Here is a 20,834-nt window from a genome sequence, read left to right as displayed (position 1 = left end):
GAACATGAAGCGTAACCACTGCATGATCTCTCTTTGCATGTGAACAGCGACAAAATGTCTAGAAGCTAGTCTCACGTAACAAACTCTTGCTATAATTGCAAACATCATGATTTTATTTTTCTTTCCTTTGACCTAAAATACAAACAGTAAACAGTCAATTTATGTATCTGAGACGTTTATTCAACCCTGCAAAAAGATAAAATTATCACTTCAAGGGAGAAATCATATCACATGTCAAAGAATGAACTTGCATGGACCAGGTGACCAGAATGACCCATCATCAACACTTGGAAAAGCATTGATTTCATTGTGTTGCGATGAGTGCATCAACAAACTTTTTCTTTTACTGTAAAAGTGGAAATTTTCGCGCATTTCGCGCAAACAGAAACTAGCGCAAAAATAAAAGCATGCGAATATTTTCACTTGCCGTATGTTCCTGTACTTGATGTCTTGATTCCGCGGAATTAAAAACACACGAAACTCTTCTCACCCGGCCAAGCGCGAAAAATTAGTCGCGCAAAAATATCCACTTTTATAGTAACCCGTTCAGGACGAGTCCCGAGTATACCGTACCCGGGCAAGTGTCTATAGGAAATGCGTGTTGTAGCAAAATCAGCCCATCCTCAATGGGTTAATATTGTCAAACTAGCAGCACCCGTGGAAATCCACGGGTCTGAGGTTTTTTTTTTTTTTTCTCTCTCTCATATATACGATTTTGCACTTTTTATCGATGAAATAAAAAGAAAAGTTTTCTCATTCTTTCGTCACTTGTGCTCTCTTCTACCCATGACCACCATCCCCCCACACACATTTTCGCCCTAGCAGAACAAACAAACAAACAAACATTCAGGGAAAAATCACCAAAAAACGCTTATGAGATTCTCCAAAAGTTCTGCCCACAGATTCTTCCCGTCTGAACTGGGAGATACTATTGACACTATGACTTTGATATTAATTATACCCCCTGCTCTTGCATCCATGCAGGCACCCGAGGGTCAAGGCATCGCATTTTTTTTTTTATTCCTATTTCTTTTCCCACGTTATGAGAAAAAAATATATTGTCGTCTTTAATTGCTCCCTGATTTTGTTTTTAATCACCAAAACTTGGTTTGATATATCATAGAACCATCCGTTTATCTGCTTCAGACTAAACATCATCATTATTATTATCATATTATCATTCTTATTATGACCCTACTGTTATATTATTATTGTGATCATAGTCATTAGGCTTTATAAGTATAAGAAACGTCTGAGGGCTTCGTATTCTTTCTTTAATATTTCTTCACCATGTTATGAGAGAAGAAATACCCAAAGAATATTTTCATCTTCATTTGCTTCCTCATTTCTGTTTTCATAATCAAAACTTGGGTTGATGGAGCTAGAACCGCCTGTTTATCTCATTGATACTGTTTATTGTTTTTATCATCATTATAATCATTGATTATGATTATGATTATGATTATTATCATTATCATTATTTTGAGGGAGATCATAGTCATTCGGTTTCATTATTATTATATATAATTTATTGACATGGGGATGACTCAAGGGAATTAAGAAAAAAAGTTTATCGGTCAAGGATAGTGAATCTTTTTGTCCGTCATGTCAAGGTTACTCTCAAGGTTACTTATTTCAAAAAGCTTCATTATCATTGATATTTCGTAATTCAAACATTGCGTCTCTTCCGCCCACTCTTAGTTATGGATCATAGCACCCCTCCCCATTCATTTGCATTGGCCTATTCTCTTATCATTATTTCAGTGTATTATTGTTATTGTTACTATCATTTTTATTATTACTAATATTATTATTATTATTTAGGGGAGAGGAGAGAGTAGAGTCATAATATAGGGATGATCAACATAGGGAGGCGGAAATGTTAATTTGTTAAAAAAGTCTGTTTCCCCCTTTTGCTCTTGATAAAAAGCCTTTCTGAAGACAGTCCTGCACAAACTGTCCAAAACTGCTTCACTGCACTAACATACGTAATATTGTGCTGAGCAGGACTATTGTTGCTATTGTGCTGAGAGAAATAAAATATTTTCGTCTTCATTTGCTCTCTTTTTTTTAATCACCAAACCTTGGTTTGATAGATCATAGAACCACCCGTTTATCTGCTTCAGACACAGGTACATTTTATCATCATTATTGTTATTATTATTACCATTGTTATTATTATTATTATTATTATATTATTATTATTATTATTATTATTATTATTATTATTATTATTATTATTATTATTATTATTATTATTATTATTATTATTGTTATTATTATTATTATTATTATTATTATTATTATATTACCACTATACAGTAATCTCCAATATTATTTGTGGAGGGGGAGATCATATCATAGTCATTAGGTTTAATAAGTAGGCACCTGTTGGAATTCCATGGATCTCAGGGCCTCGTATTTTCTCTTTATAACTCTTTTCCCACGTTATGGGAGAAAGAAAATAATTTTTTGTCTTCATTTGCTCCCTCTTTTTATTTTTATCACCAAAACTTGGTGTGATGGGACCATAGAACTACCCATTTTATTTCCACTTGGAAATTCAAAAAAGAAAAAGGCGGTCGGCAAGGGTTTCCTCTACGTCCGCTTGATCATCTTATGAATATTCATGTTTACCAGCAGCTCTGCAGTAAACGAAATGGACAGCGGCGCGTGTAATCTAAGGATACGATCGGCAAGGACAAAATTTAAGTGGATATTTAGCCGTCCTAAACAGTCTGAGTACAATGATAACCGACTTGAGAGTACACTAAATGACGTACCTGAACTGCATAGTATCCTGCAGTTGTGCAAAATACAATAAAATAACAGCATTCGTTGTTTTCATTAGGGCACGCCACGGCGAACGTCACTGTACGTAAATGCCCCTGTGATACGACTCTGCGCCGTGTATTATACCATTATGAGAGTCCATATCACGCGCAAGCAGATAGTGTTTCTTGTAACCATCGTCAATACATACACAGGCGCAGGCCACACACTGGCATACGTACCGATACACGAGAGTGACATCCCAAACTGGTTGCGTGCGTGCGTGTCCGCCGGAAAATGTTCAGAGATTTCGCTGCACCCATCATCCTTATATCCCTGCACTGTCTCTGCAAGCTAAAAGATGCACTATCGAGAAAGTAGGAGTCCAGCGCAGGATTGGTGAATATTAAAACGCTCGGCTCTTTCGTCACGCACAAAAATGCATTATGCATCTATCTAATTAATTTTTCTTTTTTGTCCTCGACGTCGACACGGAGGCGGAGCGGGGACGAAACCCGCGCCATTCGATGCAGGATACTCTCCTGCGGCCGACAGCACCGCTCGCAGCTGCCCGGAGCCGACGGCTCGGGAGGAGATAGACAATCCAGCAATGCCGGAATAAAACAGGAAATACATAAGGCCGCGACAACAACAACAACTTCGCGTATTATATGTATAGATACTAGGCCTTAAGGGATATGTCCACTAGAGCCCCGAAAAGATTAGGAAAGGTTGCAGAAATGAATTATGTCATTTGGGCTTTCTTTCCATGCCAGATGAGGAACAAGGAAAAGTAGAAATTACGCGGTGCGTAATATATGTCCCCGCCGGAAGTAGCATTTTGTAACAAAATGTGCAATATAGGTTAAAAATCAAGGTCAAAGGTCAAAGAAGTCAAAGGTCAAAATTCTGTGTAGAAGTGTTGAAGCCCTCACCTAGTGCCATCACATAAAGCAAACGGAATCGAAATCGGGTTAGAAATGGCGAAGGAGTAGCATTTTGTAGCAAAATGTACAATACAGGTCAAAAAATCAAGGTCAAAGGTCAAAGAAGTCAAAGGTCAAAATTCTGTGTAGAAGTGTTGAAGCCCTCACCTAGTGCCATCACATAAAGCAAACGGAATCGAAATCGGGTTAGAAATGGCAAAGGAGTAGCATTTTGTTGCAAAATGTACAATATAGGTCAAAGGTCAAGGTCAAAGGTCACTACTGAAATTCTGTGTAGAAGTTTCAAAGCTCCCATGTAGTGCTATCATATAAAGCAAACAGAATCAAAATTGGCTCATAAATGACAGAGAAGTAGCAAATTGAAGATTTTGATCACACACGGACGCACACACGGACGGACACACGGACACACGGACGGACGGACGGACACACGGACACACACACGTACAGAGCCCGTTTCATAGTCCCCTGCTCGAACTCGTTCGGCGGGGACAAAAAGTGTGCAAATCATAATTTTCTAGGACGTTACCACAAACTGACTGCAGACATACCTGGAAGTGTCCTAGGAATCAATCAGGAAGGGTACAAAATGTGCGAAAAGTACTGATCATAGCAGGACAGTGCAGATACATCTTGGATGATACCAAAAGTGGTAAAACCATGGACTGGGACAATCAGAATGATTTTCCAACAACCACCTAGATACACCAATAATATGGGGAAACAATGCAAAGTAACTGATTCCGTGCAAACTGTGTTTTTGTTTTGTTTTTTTGCCTTGTATGCCTGCTAGCAGACATGTCTGGTTCCTCCTCCTCTTGAGCATTGCTACCAGCCTCCAGCAAATCGGACATTGGGGTATCCGTCACCTCCTTGGAACCGCCTCATTCAGAGTCAATGTTGTTGGTTGCTTTGTTTCAGTAGTGACTGTAGATGTACAGTGAATATCATATGATCACTTTTACAAATGTAACAAATGAAACAATTGTATAGAGTACAGGTTATCCAAAGAGGGGAAAAAATCCCTATTTAAACTGAAAATAAACTTTCCAGGAGCTAAAAGGGTCTGCTTCTTCCTTGTGGGAACTGCAGACAGAGAAACTATTAATTAGTATGATCTTCAGCTTTGCCCAGTCTTCAGGCCCTGGGGAATGTTGACTTTCACTGGTTCATCAGAAGAAGAGGTGGTTGGCTGAGGAATGGGATCCTTGCCCACAACCCCCTTCTCTGACTTCTTGTATTTTATTGGAATTAAACTGAATTTACTTTTGAGGTTATAGCAATACAATGTTGCAACCTGTAGACGGTTCCATGTCTTGACAGCACACTTGCAAAGATCTGCATCAGGTCCATGCTTTCCTCAAAGAGAAACATTCTAGTTGACTACCACTTCTTACTTGCCTTCATGATGCTATCCACACAGCAGGTGCTTCCAGAAGTGCTTGAACAGAAGAGAGGAAGGGTTACAGAATGGCATGATGTCCTCATGATGGTCTTATAACAATGCAGACAAGTCACTGAATGTGTAAGGAAGTTCATTTCCATATGTCTAAATTTTGGCCTTATTTAAAATTTAGAAGGGGAAATTTTGCCCTCTCCTGAAAGTGCGGATATGCCAGGAAATATTCAGGAATAACAAAGACAGGGAACGGAATCTTTCAAGAACATGCGGAGAGGTTGCTGAATGAATGCAGATTTACAATATTTTTGTTCTGTGCCTTGTCCGCACCCTAGTGGATGCCAGGTTTTAACCCATTGTCTACAGGAAATGGATGCCCCCTGATTTGAAGAAATAGGAAATCAAGTAATCTTGGAAGCAACGGGTTAATAAACACATTTTGACTATCAGGTGGGATGTGCTGGGGAGCAACCTTTTTCATTACATCAAAGATGTTTATGCACAAAGTGGAACTATGCTCTGGCTAATTTTCAGCATTATTTCATTGTTGTTTCAATGGGAATTGATCAGAGAGGTTTGGGTTTCTTTTTATGAGTACTTAGATGAATGCACTGTTTACATTGAGGACATTGTTGGAACTTGTCACATCTGAAAAGGATGTGACAAGGAAAGCTCTTCCTTGAACCTGGAGGAAGGACTTCTTTGAAGGAGAAGTAAATTGGCTGCTGTCATCTCAAGTTGGGAGAACCAACTGACTCATATGATGCTCCTAGCAATGGTTTGGACTAAGTAGAACAGTTGGCTAAATCTTAAATTTCAGACTCTCCTACGGTGCATATCTTACGATTTTCCGAGGTGTACCCAAAATCACCATTTCAAAAGTGTTAAGGTGTTCTCGAACAATAGATAAATGCTTTTATGGTGTTTTCATTCATGGTGAGAAATGCTGATTTGAAACACCAATACACGTAAGAGTGATTTAAAATGCATTACAGGCACAGATGCCTTTCTGCAAAGTAGACAAATGCAAAGCTGATTTGATACGTTTGTAGCCAATTTCCCAGGTTAAACTGCGCAAGGCAGCTGTGCAGTGACAATATCCCAAATCATGATTATAAGATTCGCAGATAAATGCACCCTGAAACACATTTCAAATCACATTCCTATGTATACGCCTTTCAACATGCATTTCGAAACATGGTTCTATCTGTCAAGTTAGATAAATACAGCCCTAGGTAGTGTGCACTGCACAAGCGGATAAAGGACAGTCTCTTGTTTTCGTAACCATACATCTACAACTCCATACACATTCTACATCCCAAGCGTTCTGTAGTAGTGGCAGGCAGACAGCTCACATTCGTTTCCTCTTTGCATTATACCATGACTCCCCCCCCCCCCCCTCGTAACGATCTCACCTTTCTCACTTATAATTTTGACAATTTTTGTGGGATATATGCACCTAATACCCCGTTTACACCAAGCAAAAAGGGGGTCCTATATAGCAGCCTCAAGCAGCCCTTCAGCTCAGTATAAACAGACAGAATTCTGAAAAGGAGATCCGATCAGTTCAGGTTCTGAAACCAAGTGCATGAGGTGCTTTCAGAGCCTGCTCTAGCTTCCTCAAAGAGCCTCGACTGCAGTACGTTAGTAATGCTTGGGGGGTTCAAGTCAAGAAGCTGCTGTTTTTACTGACCCCAAAGTTATTCCTGAAGGTCATCGCCAGCTAACGTGAATAAACCAGCCATCTTGGCCAACCATCGCTGATAAACGCTGCACAACTTGCACACTTTCGTACTCAATTAAATTTGCAGTAAAAATGTATAGAAATTTAAAAGCTTGCGCTGTGTATCTAATGGGAGCTCAGTTACCATGGGAACGGAGGCAGTTGGACCTGCTTGGCGAAACCAGCCTGAGCAATATAAATAGACAAGAGACTGCTTTTTCGAGGGATCTTTCGAACCTCCTCTAAGAGACTCTGAAACCCGCCCGGAGTATAAACAGGGTACCAGATGTAAAATCCTAGTTGTACAATGTAGTTAACCCCAAAACATACAGGCTGCAACAGTGAACATTTCTGTGTGAGTTGCATCACAGCAGCAACTTTTGATACACTGTCAAAGTGAAGTGTGGGTCAAAGTTTGTTCTCAAACATACCTGATATGCACACTTGTACACACTCTATGCAGCATTTCGTCGTCAGCATACATCCTCTCCTGTACAACCTTTATATGTAGTTACAGTTCATTATTTGGAAGGTTCGTAATTCTGTTTCTTAATCAAAAAATTGAATACGGTTCATTATCTTTTAGTGATCGTGAGTTCTGTAATCTCATTGGTCAATCAACCACTGAATATATCCCGTATTCTGTGATAAGGTCATATTGTGCGCATGCGCTAAATCCACCACTGAATATATTCCGTATTCCGTGATATGACGTCATATTACACAGCTAGCTGCGCGTGTACCAAAGACGCTTAAATAGGAAAGTGCGCGCTAATCCTGTACAAAACAAATGGACAGCGCGTGGTCCTCAAGCGTATTACGCACATAACCTGAGACCACTAGACGCTTGATAAACGACAACAGCAACTTACGTATCTGGCTGCTACGTATACTGCAGTATCTTATGGCTTGTAAGTATTTAAAACAGTACATTGTATGCGCGCATACAGTAATCAGCTCGCGAGACGTAAGCCTAAGTCAACATGGTCATGGCTGACAGCCGGCGATTTCAACATCATTCACGAAGGGAAATCAGCGAGAAGAAGGTTAGCACTTACACTAAAAGATAAAATCGTTACCCCCTGCTTGTTCTTACGAAATACGGGAAATATCTACGGTCTGGTGCCATATTCCATTCGGCCTTCGGCCTCATGGAATATGGCACCAGACCGTAGATATTTGCCCGTATTTCGTGAACAAGCAGGGGATAACTAATATTATTTCGGAGGTTCCTTAATCCCCAAAATAGAAAAGTTTGTTATTTCCAAGCTTTGTTAATCTGATAATGAAATAAGGTTCATTAGTACACATCTTTCTTTCACTTCTGGATTAATGAACCTTACATAATTTTCAGACTACATGGAAACCCTCGAATAACAAACCTTACTTCATTTTTGGATTAACAAACCTTTGGAATGACGATCATTCAGAGTAACACCAAATGTTCAGATAAAAGAACCCTACTTCATTTTCAGATTTACTGACTATCTAGGTATACAGAATTTGCTTGTTTTTGAACAACAAACCTCGGAATAACAAACATCACCCCATGTGCTATGGAATGCTGCAGATCTGTATTATTTCAAAAACATAATTCTTTTTTTCTTTCAAAACATACCTATCGGTACTCTAAACAAACACATCAATTTACAATCTTTACATGAACATACATGACAACATTCTCTGCTTTTTTCTTTTTTATTAATCCCTTTTATCAATGGCCGCAGTCACACTAGCAAAAGATCAAGAAGTTTAAGATCATAAAGTCTTCTCGATCTTTGGTCATCCGTCCGAACTGGCAGAGAAACTTCTTGATCTTTGGATCAAGAAGTTTGGGTCACTGGTGCGCGTGCCGAAGAAAGAAGAAAGAGTACACCATCTGACAGCTGGTGATTGTGACACAACAATGCACACCTAATGATATCACAATGACTATGCGCTTCAGAGGCACTGCCGCAAACAGGTGGTGGACCAGACAAGTGACAAAATTCGCAAAGTTTCAGTACTTCTAGCGTTGACACTTGCTGTGTTAAAGAGATTAAGAAGTTTGGCAGGGTCGGGGGAAATATCCCTTGTTGGAGTGGGAAGTTTAACGAGAAGTTTTGTGAGAAGTTTTGCGAGAAGTTTTGTGGGAAATTTGTGATCACACTGGCAAGAGATTGAGATCTTAAAGATCACAATCTTAAACTTTCCGATCCTCTGCTAGCGTGACTGCAGCTATAGAGGGGTAACATTATAGAGCTAAATCACTCAATTTGCAGCAACTGCGGCAATTCGTTAAAGGGGCTGTGATACAGCACAGTGTTATAATAACATAAAAATCTAACTTAGTCAAAAGAGTGACTTTGTGAAACAGATCAACTTCATCATTTCAAATGAAATGTAATGAAGCATTTTCTAAACTCTACAGGAAATTTGTAGCAATTTTACCATATTTCCTTTACAAGTCTCTTGCTACATACATTAATTCCAAATGTGACAAGCTGCAGTGTATGGTCAAAAACAGGAATATCCAATCTACATAAACCCACATACATGGGTGATGTTTGTTATTCCAAAGGTTCATTAATTTGAAAATGAAAGGTTAGTGATAATCATTCCAGAGGTTCATTATTTTGAAATACAAATATTATGTTTACCTAGATGTTCATTGGTCCAAAATGAAGGGTTTATCATGCTAATAGTTTGTGGCATAATTCTAAAGGTTCATCATTCCAAAGGATCATTAATCTTAAAATGAAAGAAGGTTCGTAATTCCAAGATTCCTTAATCCAAATAAGTATTCTTAAAAGGTAAAAATGAAATATGGTTTGTTCATCCAAAAATGAAAAAAAGGTGCCTACTATACTAAACATATAAACCTTCAGAATAACAAACCTCATTTTTGGACCAACAAACCTTCAGAATAACAAACCTTATTTCCTTTTCATATTAATGAACTTTACTGTGCTGCTGTGTGCTTGTTTATAATGTACTGACGACTGTACTACTGTGTTAGTGTATATATCATAACATGACCGACTAGGTATTTTAAAGGATGGAACTACTGACTGCTTGAATACCGCACAACCTGGGAGCTTCAATTCAAACAATCAAATTATTCCTTAATGTGTAAAAGTGTCTCAGAGTATGGAGACTCAAATGCAAGTGTGTTTAGGTTGTAAAATATTTAGGGTAAGTTTGTACATATTTAATAATCTTTCACGGTGCGAAATGGCACAACCATAGTAGCACGATAGTAGAGCAAGAGTACTTTACATAATCGCTGTTTGAAATCAAGCCATTTATATGCATCCACGAGTACGAGAGTGTCCATTCACGACATACGTTCTGATGTTCTCAACAGCGTGCCATCTATAAAGCCCACAGTATTACAAAGCACCTGGTTTGTAAGATTCTATGCTAGCCATACAACAGACGTGAATATGCACCTAACGCAATGCGTGCATGAAATCACGGTGTAAATGAGTTTCCAGTGTTTTTTCCTTTTGTTTGGGGGGGGGGGGGGGCTGCCCAGAAGTAGTAAATATCAAAAAAGTAAATGGGGCAACTTAAAACAGGAAATCCACCCGAAATATGAATAAGTCCCAAAAGAAAGAGGAAAAAACTCCCTACAGGATGTTTCAAAATTGACAAAAATCGGACTAGAAATAAGGAAGATATGACATTTTGAAAGTTCATCTTCTTTTTTTTAGAACATTTCTTGACCAGTCCTTACAAATATTCAAATGAGCGAGTTGATGATGTCATGCTCTCACAATTTTTCATGTATGTTGTATATGAAAATCAGAAAAATTATTGTTTTTAGCTAATACAAGTACAAGCATATTCCCATATCATTTTCTTTTCTTACTTGGCCTTCCGTGTAAAAGATTTAGAAATGTTCACGTGTTCCACAGCGAAAATGCTTCTTTCAGGCGAGTTGAAATCAGTCATACATTTTACATTCAGAAAAATGCGTCAAATGTCTGATGTTTCTGGTTCACTGTTAAGCAAAAAGTTAACCAGTTTTTGTATACGACCAGGGGGGTGTTTCATAAAGCTGTTCGTAAAGTTACAAATGACTTACAAGCGACTGGTGATCAGTTTTTGTGCTGAATTATGGAAATTCTGATAAGTATCGCCATATGTTATGGTTATGTTGAATACCTGTACATGTACGATGTACATTTGTATGTCGCATGATTAACGCCCTCTGGTGTTAACAAGTTACAGTCCTCTCGGGCTCGGTGAATAAAGTCTCTCCACATCGTATCTGAGGTCGTCCGGCTTTTCCTTCTTAATACTGGCGTGGTGGCAGCGTCGGGATTCGATTCGACGTCCATCCTGAGAACTTAACATAGTTACCCAAACTAGGAGGAATCAGCTCTCAAAGTAGAGGTCGGGCGCTCAACAGAAAAGTGTTGTGATAACGTCAGTTACGCTCTTCGTGTTTAGACCAGTCCCACGTATACAAAGTTATGCGGGGTCTACGTGCACCGACGCAGTGGTGCTTCACCGAGCCCGGGGGCATTCCGGCCAGCGGTAGCCGCAGTTACGACATGCCGACGACGTGGCATGAGCCAGTAGCGCCCAAGCGCGAGCGCAAGCCAGAATTCCGTAGAAGTAAGCCTCGATCATATATACAATCACCCTTTTTTCTTGCCCAACAAGGCAACCGAGATGTACATGTGAGTGTGTGTAGTGGTTTGGAAGTTAATTTAATCAGTGAATCTGTTGCTGATATGCTATCTGAGTGTGACATTACAGCTGATGAGTATGGTCACAGCATGAGAGTGCCTGGTGCAATAGGCTTCACAGACGTGTGCGTCACATTCAATGACAAGCAGTTTTGCATTGATGGTGCAGTGGTCAGAGATTTGGATGTTGATGTTGTGGCTGGACTTCCGTTTTTGGAAATGTATGATCTTGTTGTTCGACCAGCTAAACAACAGATCTTGTTTGAAGATGGATCGACATTCCACTATGGTTCGAGGTCTGCTCATGCAGACAGGCTTCACAAGCATGAACTATTCTGTACAGATGAGCATAGCTCTGCAGGTGAGATGTGTACTGAGCATAGCTCTGCAGGTGAGATGTGTACTGAGCATAGTTCTGCAGGTGAGATGTGTACTGAGCCTAGCTCTGCAGGTGAGATGTATACTGAGCATAGCTCTGCAGGTGAGACGTCTATTAAGCATAGCTCTGCAGGTGAGATGTGTACTGAGCATAGCTCTGCAGGTGAGATGTGTACTGAGCATAGTTCTGCAGGTGAGATGTGTACTGAGCCTAGCTCTGCAGGTGAGATGTATACTGAGCATAGCTCTGCAGGTGAGACGTCTATTAAGCATAGCTCTGCAGGTGAGATGTGTTCTGAGCATAGCTCTGCAGGTGAGATGTGTACTGAGCCTATCTCTGCAGGTGAGATGTGTACTAAGCATAGCTCTACAGGTGAGAGGTGTACTGAGCCTAGCTCTGCAGGTGAGATGTGTACTGAGCATAGCTCTGCAGGTGAGATGTGTACTGAGCCAAGCTCTGCAGGTGAGATGTGTACTGAGCCTAGCTCTGCAGGTGAGATGTGTACTGAGCCTAGCTCTGCAGGTGAGATGTGTACTGAGCCAAGCTCTACAGGTGAGATGTGTACTGAGCATAGCTCTACAGGTGAGATGTGTACTGAGCCTAGCTCTGCAGGTGAGAGGTGTACTGAGCCTAGCTCTGAAAAGGATGTGTATACCCAGCACAGCTCTAAGGTACAGATGAAGTTCTCCCAGCTTCTGGTTGATGACCAGCACTCTGACCATTCTGACTGTCCTGATTTCATGGATTTTTGTGTTGACGTACAGGTGAATGACACTTCCAGTCATTTATGTGATTTGCATGACTGTGCAGAGCGAGGTGCTATTTCGCACAACAGTATGCCTTATGCAGATTTGCATGCACCGGCTTTTGCACAATACAGGTATCGTCAAAACGAAGGTGGTGGATGTTCACCATATCCAGCCGAACAAGAGGACAGACCTGACCTGCTGCCCTGCAGTTGTAATGAGGACAATTTTCCGTTACCTCAGATAACAACGGCTATGATTAGGTCACCCGTTCACAATGATCAGTCACTAGATGGTGGCTTAATCAGTAACAGCCAGCCACACCCTGCTGATAATTCCCACCACGACGTCATCTGCAACCCTGATGTCAACAGACACCATCTAGATGTTGATGGTTTACTCCCTGCTGATGACACCATTCCCGATGTCGACAACGTCCTCCAGCACGATGATGGGAGCCCCCCAGCTCGCGATGATGGCTACCGAGAGATTGATGCTATCCCTGTGGCTAGCGTCGACTTTCCCGTGGTCGTCGATGATGGTCCCCCTCTGAAGCAGGTCATCCTAGTCAGTGTGAGCGATCCGCTTCCTCCTGACCGCAGCCCTGTATGCGACATGCTTCTGCAGGCCTATGATGATGAGCCTCCCGTCTATGGTCTCCACTCGTTTCTAGGCGAAGACCCCTCGACTTCTCGTGACGTTCATCTTGGATCTTGTTGCGTAGAACTCAGTCTCCACCCTTCAACTGACCATGGGATGAACATCCATCCACCTCATCCCCCACCCTCGGTCCCGCATGTAGCCATTTTTCACCGACCTAGTCCCCCACCCCTCGCCCATGGACTCGGATTGCACCCCATTGTGCCACATGTAACCCTGCCGAGAGGGATCAGGCTTGTCCCCCCAGACAGTGTTTCCCCATGTCCACGTACAATTTTCCCTAAGTTGCCCCATGTCCTTTCCCCAGGATAAAGTGTACCCCCCTCCCAATGGGCATCTTTGTGGTGGAGTACCGTTTTTTCCTCATGTAACATTGTTTGACATTTGTTCTAATATTTTTTTAATAACTGTTTTACTCATTCAGCGTTAGATCATATCAATGTTTATTCTTCAGAAAACAACAAATTTATTCACTCATCAAACTGGTAACATGAATGTTTTCATGGTTATTTGTAATGGGGATATACTAGTCAGTGAAATTAGTTTGTCAGATGTGTATATGTACCCAGTGCATAGATGCAGATGGTTTTTATCATGTACCCTTGATTTTTTTTTCAGTTCGTGAGGCCAATACCAACTACATGTACCTGTATTTTGTGATTTGTGCCAATCATCACAAAGTTGAGCATGATTGGACTGTTGCATAAATTTGTGTGCTGTACCTTAATATTATTGGTTAGTTTAATTTTCACATTGATGGTGTTGATTATGTTATGTTTTTGTATGTGACGGTTGCCTACCACTTCATCAGTTTAATCATTGGGTACTCACAGCCTTTCGTGTACCTCTATTGGCTGTTTGCTCATAAGCTGATTTGTTGTATTGTAATACTTCAATTCATGTATTATGGTACATTGTACTGGGAACATGCTAAAATCATGTGTGATTGTTTCGTTTATTGTTCAATTTTCTGTAAGGTGTAGAAGTACATGTATTCATTTTGTTTTAAGCTGGTGTAAGTTCGTCATTTTTATGACATGGTCCCTGTGCAGTAGAGGATGGCAGTATGCACGCATGACGGTAAGGGGTTAAGGAATGTTGTACAGTTGTTCAGTGTAAATTTTGTTTGTTTGAGGAAATTATGAATGATTTTTGTCTAATTATATTTGGTAAGTGTATCCAATGGAACTTAACGAGTCTAACTGAGATAGTTACAGCTGTGGTCCTCATCCCTGTTTGGATGCAAGTCTGTACCTTGTGATAGGTTACTGTGATTTTTGTTATAGGGACACTTTATTTTTCATAAAATGCGCATTACATTTAAGTCATCACTATTTGTATGTATGCCATTATTCCGATGTTAAAAGTTTTGGAGGGGACATTATTTTGTTCACAGAGAGTGGTGACGTAGTCATCTTTCCAGACAGGGAACAGAAGGGTTGAATGATGTACAATACTACAGGTTGCAGTATTGAGTTTATGTTTTTAGTCTTACAGCTGTATGTCACAATGAATGACGGATGAGTTTTTTTTAAGATCATTGTATTTAGGTACAATTTTTCAACTGTTATATGATAATTAGTTTTGTATCTGGTAATGCTAGGTTAGCAAAGTTAACTGGTGTTAATATGTTGTATACATATTCTCCATATGTATTTTGACTGTTTGTAAGTTGTGTTCATTATTCTTTTCTGGCCATTTGAGATGTCGGAGATTTATCTTAAGGAGCCACAGTACATGCATATGGGATGGTACAGATTATTTGAAGTTCCAATGTCATATCATTGGAAACTTTATTAGGAAGTTGATATTGGCTATTAGACAGCAACCATATGTTTATGAATGTATTGTAGTACAAGTGACAATTGATATATACTGTAGTTCATGAGTATGAAATAATAGTCATATATATGACAACTGTGTTAAAGGTTGTGTTGTTTGTCAACTAAGCACAGATATATTTGTGGTCAGGTCTTGGTTAGTTACTAACCCACAGGACATATATTTGTTAGATTTGTTTATATGCATAATTGTTAACTCTTTATTTATGATAGTTTCATTTGTGTTGAAAGTAGAAGAAAAAGGCAGTCACGCCATATGTTATGGTTATGTTGAATACCTGTACATGTACGATGTACATTTGTATGTCGCATGATTAACGCCCTCTGGTGTTAACAAGTTACAGTCCTCTCGGGCTCGGTGAATAAAGTCTCTCCACATCGTATCTGAGGTCGTCCGGCTTTTCCTTCTTAATACTGGCGTATAGCACATCAGAACTGATCACCAGTCCCTTATAAGTTGTTCGTAACTTTACGAACAGCTTTATGAAACACCCCCCTGGCATGCCTGAGAGCACATTTCCAACTCGCAAAAGAAAAGGGTGATCATGGGCAACCTTTGTGCACAATATCATGTAGGTCAAGAAGTATCAATTGATTGCTCTGTTGGTGTTGAGCTTGTTTTGATAAAGATTACACATCTGTTAGATATTGTACTGAGTATGAATAATTGGGGATCACAAGAAAAGGGACCTTTGCATTCTTCCCAATGTCTCTGACATTCTACAATTGACCACAAAGCACTGAGATAGCATTTGTAAAAGTCTCTCACCAGCAGGTCTGCCGTTTCCCTCGTCCTGCTCGAGTTAGATGGGACTTCTACCAGTAGTCCTCGCTGACTGCTTTTTGCTGCATAAGGTACAGAAAGAGACAAATTGAAGTAGATATCAATATAGAACATTTAAAAGCTACTTTGAAGAACTGTGAAAATGTAGTAACATTAAAGTAAAGTCTGAGCAGTTTAGCAAAGAATAGAGAAGTTAAGACCATTTGAAGCTGGGAAGTCAAGAAGTCCAAAAGTACAGCTATTCCCGTGCATCGTTAGAGTAATCATTATCGTGTGACAGGGGTGACACTTGCATAGGACTTTTAATACAGTTATACTCCTACTCGGTTTTGAATGTAAAACATTGCCACATTCCACATTTTCCTGTACAAATGTTTTCTCCACGGCTCAGATCAAGGAGAATCAATGAAAACATGCGTCAATACATCATTCAGGTAAATGTAAGAGTCCATACCATCTCCGAAAACTCTCCATGTAAATCATAATTGTGTTCAATCCTGAATGAAAAAAATGTAGAGTACTATGTCACGTTATTAAAGTCACAGGCTCTACAGAACTATTTCAAGTAGCAAGATGTATGTCACCGGTAACAACATACTGACATTCACAGAGGTATTCTTTTTTTAATAAATGTCAATACGTCTCCACTTTTAGAGCTTTTTGAATATTATGCACCTTTAAAGTCCAAGTGAATTTCCGAATGAAGTTTCACACACTCACAAACTCTGAAACGTGCTCATCTACTGTATTTTGAACACTCTCGTATACATCAACACTTCAATTTAGTGCGAAACATCACCAGCAACCCATCATACGATGAATAGCTGCATTATTCATATGTCTATCCGTATACACAAACATCACAACTTTCAATATGTATACCTTGCTTGCTCATTAGTGATATATTTTTTTTACATTTCCTTTAAAATGGCATGCTTCACGTTTTCTTGACAGTTCTCCAGATTTAGTCGCACAATATTCACAGACTATTTCCAACCAAACACTAAATTCTAGCATTCTTGTTTCTAACACAGAAACAAGCATTACGTGAAAATCAGATTCGGGAGAGATTATCGACGGCGTATCACGTCAGTCAGACCAACGTTCACCATACTTGAAATTTTATCAATGAACACTGCAAAAATATGAGGCACAATGTTAGCGTCTGACCAGACAGGCAAACTGCAGCACACCGTACAACCCCCCTCTCCCTCTCAGTAATGGAACAGCCCCACGTAATTATGCAGTCGTCAACTGAAATCCCACGCTTGGGTGGCATGATGGAAGCCAATGGCTGTGTGGCTGGGCTGAGGGTTGTTTGTTTGTGGTGGAGGGCACTTGGTTGCCTGCCAAAGTTCTGACACGCCAGTAGGGAAAAACGGCTGGGGTAATATATTCAAGGCTGGCGCAAAGAGGCCACTGGGAGGGCAGTGACTGTGGAACGAGGAGAGTGTACGCAGGATAAGCAATGGCTGTCCATGTACAAAGGCATGTGTGACTGGTAAAGCCCGTACTCAGTGTGGAAAACATGGCATACAGGATCAATGCAATGAAGAAAACCGTATCACGTGATAACATATTTGATATGTGCACACTGCAGTACAACATGCCTGTATCAAAACAGACAGCAACATATTGCTGGAAATTCCAAATTTTTCCAAGATGATCAATACTTGGAAATACTCCACTACATGTTATTGAACATTTCAAAACTATTACGGAGTACCCGTATACTTCTTACTTTACACTGTAGCTACTACTTAATGAGCTTCCGCAATCACGTTTTACTATCAACAACAAATAATGATAATCAGCATCTAGATCACTGCACTGATAATTTTGTGATACAAACTAAACATCAAACTATGGAAATTATTAATTCCTACAAGCACAAAATCTTGCAGCTTTCAATATTTTATTGTAGCTTGAAAAAGATAATACATTGTAGTTTATTCCTGAAAACACTGTTTGCACTAAACATAAGTACCAACATAGAAGACTGGCACTGCTACCCTACTGCTATCACAAACTTTTAACACATCAACACAAACTCTTCTTCTGTTATTACGTGTAGTTAAATCAGCTACCATGACTTGGAAATAGCACTTGAAAATGATGCCATTGGATATCAATATATCATTTTGCATCATGATGTTTTCATTGGGAACCACCTGCATTCCCTACAAGTATAACTGCTCACAGACAGGCCTGTTTTGAATACCGTGTACAATAAATGAGCTAGTGTTGCAGTACCCTGCTGGTCTTCAGAGTGCCTGATTTGCTAAGGAAGACAATCATTGCTCTTTTGAAATTGTGGCTCAAAATGCAAACATTTGATTCTTTCTTACACGGCATTCTAACTTCACAGGTCAAGAAATGTCAAGGCCAGAGAGCAGCAAGACGTGAATTTTGCGGTGTGTCCGCACCACTTGCAGCATTTTCAATAAACTGTAAATCGTGTGATCTAATGCATACTAAATGTAATATTTTGGCTTATTCTGTCACACACACAAAAAAAAAACATAGGGCCTACATTGTCTCAAAATGTGATCATGGTAATTGGAATGGTTATTGGAAATCTCTTTTTTTTTTCCTTTTCTTTGTATGTGTGTGTTAAGATGTGTTAAAGAGAGTTTATTTTGTGAGACGCGAGAAAAAGCCCAACGGGCATGTCAGCGTGAGAAAGACCCCGAGGTGTGAGTCTCACGCCATCAGTGTGAGACTTGACATGTATTCAGGTCCTTATGGTAATTTGACATAATGAATGACAAAAGGATGCATCACCGTCACTTCATACAAAGCAATGATGGAGAATACATGAATGCAATTCATCCCTAAACAATACAGCAGCAACTTTAAAATGTTAGAATATTTGTTCACATACAAATTTTGCACTTACATTCAATATAAACAAATGCACAACTTTGCATTCACAGTACTATGACACGTATTGCTCACAAGCTTTACGAGAGAAAAGACAACACGCTCATGCGGGATTCGGAATGATTTTCTGGGCTTTGATCAAACTCTATATTGTATTGGCTCAGATATTCCTTTTACGTGATAGAAAAATAGATACGATTTGTATTTCACATTTGCTCAAAAATGGGGAAGCACCCAAATAGAACACTGCATTCCACCAAACGCATCATTTTTAACAGACGTAACTGCATAGCAATATATATTCGCGGCATGAAATTTTCGCAAAATGGAGCCGATTGTCGTTTTTTGCGGCATGAAATTTTTTTGCGAATTGTCACTGGCATTCAGAGCATACAATTGTAAAACCAGAAAGGTTTGCATGCATTTTTATTTTGCAAACCTCGCAAAAGCCAGAATTTGGGAAATTAAAATGACAGCGAAAGTTCATGTCTTCACATAATGCCTTGAATGCCAGTAGCAATTCACAAAAATGTCATGGCACAAAAAAGGCTGTCGGCTCCGATTCGCAAAAATGTCTTGCTTTACAGTAGTGTAGACAAGAACTTGCATTCTAATTTCGCAGATCTTGGCTCACACAAATTCAAATGCCACTAACATTTTTGGTTTACTGACAGTACTTTCTGAGTCTCTGAGCAAACACAGGAAAAACAATGAAACAAAATATTCAGAAATGGAGAATACTGTTAAAGCAGAACTGTTCACGCTTTCACGAACTTTCACGAATTTTGTGAGGATCCAAGATACGCAATTTAAGTAAAATGCACGCGAGAGTTCTATACAATGCACTCATTGCCAGAGGCAATTCGTGAAAATTTCATGCCATGAAAAAGGCCGTTGGCTCCGATTAGTGAAAGTTTAATGCAGCGAATGTTCCAGGTTTTAGAGTAAATTCTGCTTTATTACTCTCAACACTCAAGCCTCATTCAAACAGAATAGTTGTCAGCAGTCACTCATGTTGGAAAACACCAAAGGTTCAAACAGTACACATCTAATATATTTTACATACAACCAGAAGACAAATCCTATTCCTAAAGTTAAGTTTTTATACACCTTTTAGTTTCTAGGAAGGTATCTCATCCATCCATCCTCTCCCCTGCACCCCTGTCCCCCCTCCCCCTCCCCCACAGCCTGCTTACTATTATCAATTGAATCCTTCCTGCAACAGGTTAATCGCCCAAGTCATCAATGACCACAGAACGTTCACGTGGTAATTTGGTGCTACTGCTTTTACGATATACCGTTACCTTTGATATTTCCTGGGGACTGACATTTGGCAGTTTAGGCCTACACCAAGGAACTATGCACCAACAAGACAAAACTTTCGTGAGCACGACAAACAATAACATGTGTATCAACGAACATCACGTGACACCAAAACTTTGTAACGAGAACCACCTCATATCCATACCAGCATGACATACACAATTCTATAAGTTACTACCAACACAGGAATGACTACGTCCCTCACCATCAGTAAAAGTTCACAATCAAGATGGCTGTGGCAACCTGCTGTACCTCCACCTCTGGTCTGTAAACCCAAGTGAAATCTGCGTGCCTCACAAACTTTGTCACTTACCACATAACTTCACAGACTGCTCATGGAAGAGGAGGGGTGGAGTGGGGGAAAAAAGGCCAACACACTCCACACTCCAGAGTGGTGTCGAATGACAAGACCCCTTGCCATGCATGTGGAAGGAGGGCAGAACGCTGCTAAGCCCAGCCCCCTTGAAAATGTGTCCACGGACACTGGTGTGCATGCACGCACTGTAGCTACTGGCTGCAGAGCTCCGGGCTCATTATCATACGTTGGTAGTAAGGCATTAGCATAACAAGTCACAGCTGTGCCCTCACAATGTTTGGCTGTGCTGAAAAGGAGAGGTTTTAGTATGATAAAGCAATGTTGCATAACACCTCAGGAGCCCTCCTCCATTGTGCGGCCTCGATCACCCGGGTGTTCCATT

General features: G+C 40.1%; 1 protein-coding gene across 3 annotated transcripts in view; it reads right to left on the bottom strand.

Annotated features, from left to right (window-relative positions):
* LOC139716183 (uncharacterized) overlaps window positions 1-20,834 on the bottom strand; it is an 84,844-nt gene that overhangs the window by 35,255 nt on the left and 28,755 nt on the right. Inside the window, exons 1-2 of one of the 3 annotated variants that reach the window (XM_071627745.1) lie at window positions 20,450-20,622; window positions 15,916-15,992 (exon numbers count right to left, since the gene is read on the bottom strand). The gene's annotated coding sequence lies outside the window, so the exon portion shown is untranslated. Of the gene's footprint in view, window positions 1-15,915; window positions 15,993-20,341; window positions 20,430-20,449; window positions 20,623-20,834 lie in introns of those variants that run through there. The other 2 variants (XM_071627746.1, XM_071627744.1) reach the window with 2 other exon arrangements.

This window comes from Diadema antillarum, unplaced genomic scaffold, assembly GCF_040938485.1.
Source record: "Diadema antillarum isolate AM-2024a unplaced genomic scaffold, OU_Dant_1.0 scf00000062, whole genome shotgun sequence".
In the NCBI taxonomy this organism is placed as follows: domain Eukaryota; kingdom Metazoa; phylum Echinodermata; class Echinoidea; order Diadematoida; family Diadematidae; genus Diadema; species Diadema antillarum.
Note: the sequence above shows the minus strand (reverse complement) of the source record. Positions and strands in the feature narration are given on the sequence as shown.